We start from the raw sequence: 4,266 nt of genomic DNA, 5'->3' as shown, positions 1-4,266 counted from the left end.
AGCGTCCGGGCCAGTGCCAAACTGTCAGGATTTATCCTGCTCGTCTGTTTCCCATCGTTGCTGTGCTTGGTGTGTGTGCAGGGATTCTCCTGCGGGTGCAGTGGCCGCCCCCTTCCACACAACACTAAATCCAGGCCTCTCTCAGCAGTTCCCGTCCCGGAGACTCCTGGTGCCCCCTCTGCCCTCAGGCTGGGCCCCTGCTTCTCTGCTCCCCATCAGAGTACTCAGCCCTCAGGACTGACCCGTGCCTTCACACTCCTCTCCCCGCTCATCACTCACTGCCCCGCTGTATACACACACACACACACACACACACACACACACGGTGTCTACAGACACACACACATATACACAGATATACACATACACGTACACACACACATACACTCAGCTCTAAGTGCTGACCCATGCCTTCACACTCCTCTCCCCGCTAATCACTCACCACCCCGCTACACACACACACACACACACACACACACACAGTGTCTACACACACATGTGCACAGATATACACAGACACATACACATACACACACACACACATACTCAGCAATAAGGCTTTCTACTCCCGTGAAGATTTACAGCCTTGGACACCGACAGGGGCGGTTCTGCTCTGTCCTGTCGGGTTTCTGTGAGTCAGAATCCACTCAACAGCATTGGGGGAGATCAGTCAAGTCAGTTAGCACCCAATTAGCAAACAGCTGTCAAGCCCCCAGGCCAGTCCCCAGGCAATTCCCAAGAGTTGTGGTGGGGTGTGGAGAGCCCAAGGGTTGAGGGTCCCACAAACCTTTGCTCCTTTCTCCTTCTCAGACCAGGTGGCCCTCCAGACACACCCAGACAATTCAGGAATCACACCCCAGGTTCCCCAGTTGGAAGCACTTCCGTTGCCACATCAAGACGATGCAAAGAGATCCGCCCCAGAGACTCACAGCACCCAGACTCCAGCACACCTGACACCCTCTGTGGCAGTTACAGCATCTCCTGTCAACTTGAGCGAATGGGTGGGGTCAATCAGATCATAGCCAATGAGGCCTCTGTGTGGGCATGGCCTTCGCCTAAGGATGCTGGGAACTCTGGTCTTCCTCCATGGAGGCAGAAAGCACACTCTCTTTGCTTCTCATTCTGTTGACAAACCACACGGAGCTACACTGATGGCAGCCAGAGCCCTGGAGCTGGAGGAGCCACGTGGAGATCCACGCCAGTGCTGAGAAGCTTCCACCACCACTGGATCCACAAGACTTTCCACCCACTGGCCTGTGATCTTCCTGCACTCAGCATCATTGCAAGTGCTGCATGAGTCTGTAGAAGGATTTATGGACTAGTATTGGACCTAAGGTCTAATATAGAACTTCGGAGCTCATATTGAACTTATGGATTTTATCTGAACTGGTCTGGGATGTTTTCTTAATATAAAACTCCCTCTTTCACACATATGAGTATCTCTGGATTTGTTACTCTAGTCAACCCAGACTAACACACCCTCCTGTGCTGGGTCCCATCACCACCACCACCACCCCACCCCTGGTTTTTGGCCCAACCACTCCCTGGCTTGATGGGCGTCAATGGATTGCCCTGAGCATGGGGAGTATAGGCAGGGGCTGTAAGGAGGAGGGCAGAGAAAAACCAAATAACCTCACTGTCGCCGAGCTGCTGCTGACTCACGACGACCTTCGGACAGGGTAGAACTGCCCCCTGCGAGTTTCTGAGACTGTCACTCTTGATGGGAGTAGAAAGCCTTGTCTTTCTCATGAGGAGCGGCTGGTGGTTTCAAACTGCTAATCTCACAGGTAGCAGCCCTGCATGTGACCACCACCAAGAGTGAGAGAGATGGTGTCAAACCCCCCCGCAGGTGTCCAGGCATGGATTTCATGCCCTGGCTTGGATTCCAGAGCTAGTTCAGCGCCTTCTTCATCTGAATCTAAGAACCTGACTGTCCCAGCCACATTGTCCCAGGGGCCTGTGTTATCCGGGGGACAAGGGGACCCCGGCCTGGCAGGCATCTCCCTCGGGCTGGGCTTTTCCTACCTGGTAAGAAGCGAGAAGGAAGGATGAAGAAACAAACCACTTGGAAGAGAACCCACATGACCTTGACTTCACATTTCAAGGAGAATCCCAGAAGTGTGGCCTTGGCTGGTGTGGAATGACAGGCCTTTGCACCTTCCTCGCCATTCCTTTGGGCTCCCAAAGAAAAAACATCTTTGTGGGTCCTGCCCTCTTATAGCACCCCTGGGGTACCTCTTTGATTCCATTTGCTCCGCATAACCACCCTTTATTATTAGACAAGGGGCCAGAGCCATGTGGTCTTGTGGTAGTCACATCACCTGTTGTCAATGTGAGATGTAAGAGTGAAGGGGTGGAGTTTAGCCTGTCAGGTCGCAGCTTGATGACCTCATTTGGAGGCACGAAGGAGATGAATAGCTCACTGGAGGCGGGACACAGACACTCTCCCTGGGAGACATTCCTGCTGACAAGACACATGGAGCTACACTAGAGCCCTGGAGCTGGAGGAGCCACATAGAGACGCCTGCCAGCGCTGAGATGCTTCCACGTCACTGGATCCACAAGACTTCCCACCCACTGGCCTGTGATCTTCCTGTACTCGGCATCACTGCATGTGTTTCGTGAGTCTGAAGAGGAATTTACAGACTGGTTCTGGACATGTGGGCTAATATCGGGTTCATGGACTTGATCTGCACTGGGCTGAGATTTTTTTTTAATGTACAACCACTCTTTATATAAAGCTCTTTCCCATACACATATGAGTGTCTATGAATTTGTTTCTCTAGTCTACCCGGACAGACACAGGTGTATGCTCGAGTCACAGGGGACCCAGCCTGGCACGCACAAGCCCCACTGTCTGATTGCTTCTTGGAGAAGAGTTCGGGCCTTCCTCAGAAAGTTCAGCAGTTACCATGCACATCCCAACCAACTCCACTCTTAGGAATATACCCCAGAGAGCTGAAAGCAGGAGCTCGGACAGATGGCGTGTCCATCGGGTTTCGCTGCTGCCTTGCTCACAGGAGTCAGGAGGAGGAAACCACTCAAGCGTCCCTCACACAGCGGATGGACAGCCAGAACGTGGTATAGACACACAATGGAGAACGGGCGTTCAGACCCAACGCTGCCACTGGAATCAACCCTTGAAAACAGCGTGTTTGAAACAAACGAAACTGGAGCCAAAGGGGCGAATCACTGCCTGACCCCACACACGTAGAACGCGCGGCAGAGGCGAGGGCCCAGAGCCAGGGAGCAGGTAACTGGGCTCTAATGCAAATGACACGTATGCCGTGTGGTTTTGGCCACTTGCACCCTGTCCCCCAGGCGCCTTTGTAAGAGGGCCGGTGGTTACATGTGGAGCCGCTTACTGGATCAGCAGTTTGAAACCACCAGCCGGTCCATGGAGGAAAGATGAGGCTTTCCAGTCCCATCAAGATGGACAGGCTAGGAAACTCACAGGAGTGATCTTGGTGGCATGGGCAAACACCGCAGGGGCAGGACACGGCTGGCAGCAATAACACGTGAGCTGCGCATGTCACTGGAACAGAAGTCTGGCCGTGGTTACCAGGGGCTGGTGGGAAGGGCATGAGGAGTCGTTAAGAGGTGGTCCAGAGTTCCAGTTTGGGGCAAGGGCAAAGTTTGGGGAAGAAAGAGTGGGGATGGCTGAAGTGAAAACCCCAAACCAAACAGGGATCAAGTACTCCTGAGTGCTCCACATGGATTCAAAACACAATCGGTAGCAGAGCTGCCTTTTCTCCAATGATCCAAGCGGCACCACATCTCTGGGGTCTGGGGAGAGATGGAGGTGTTGGGTGGGGGCACTCGTCTGGCTGGAAGAAGCAGGGGGCCTAGGCTCTGACTCTGAGGGACCTGGAAAAAGTCATGCCCCTTTGTGGCTTCAGCCCCTCCACCTGGAGAGTCTTAACCTCTAGGGATTTCAACTCCGTCCTTCCACGCAGAAAGGACCCACTGCGGGCTCGGCCGTGGAGTAGTTACAGGTTGGGTCGTGATCTGCAAGGTTGAAGTTGGAAACTGCCAGGAGAGAGAGAGAGAGACGAGGCTTTCTACTGAAAACACTTAGGCTTGGGACCCACCACCTCGTGCAGATCATCCAAGTGCCTGGCAAGTCAACATTCACAGGCAGGTCTACCCTGTCCTAGAGGGTCACTATGAGTCGGAATGGGCTTGCTGGTGCTGAGTGGGAGTGGGCTCCCCTAAGGACCCTCCTCCCACCCTGATCTGTCTGAGGAGATCTTGATAGGGCGAAGA

Source organism: Echinops telfairi, unplaced genomic scaffold (assembly GCF_000313985.2).
Source record: "Echinops telfairi isolate 266 unplaced genomic scaffold, ASM31398v2 ScPeMD7_4225;HRSCAF=4972, whole genome shotgun sequence".
NCBI lineage: Eukaryota > Metazoa > Chordata > Mammalia > Afrosoricida > Tenrecidae > Echinops > Echinops telfairi.
The sequence above is the reverse complement of the archived record's forward strand: the minus strand, read 5'-3'. Positions refer to the sequence as shown.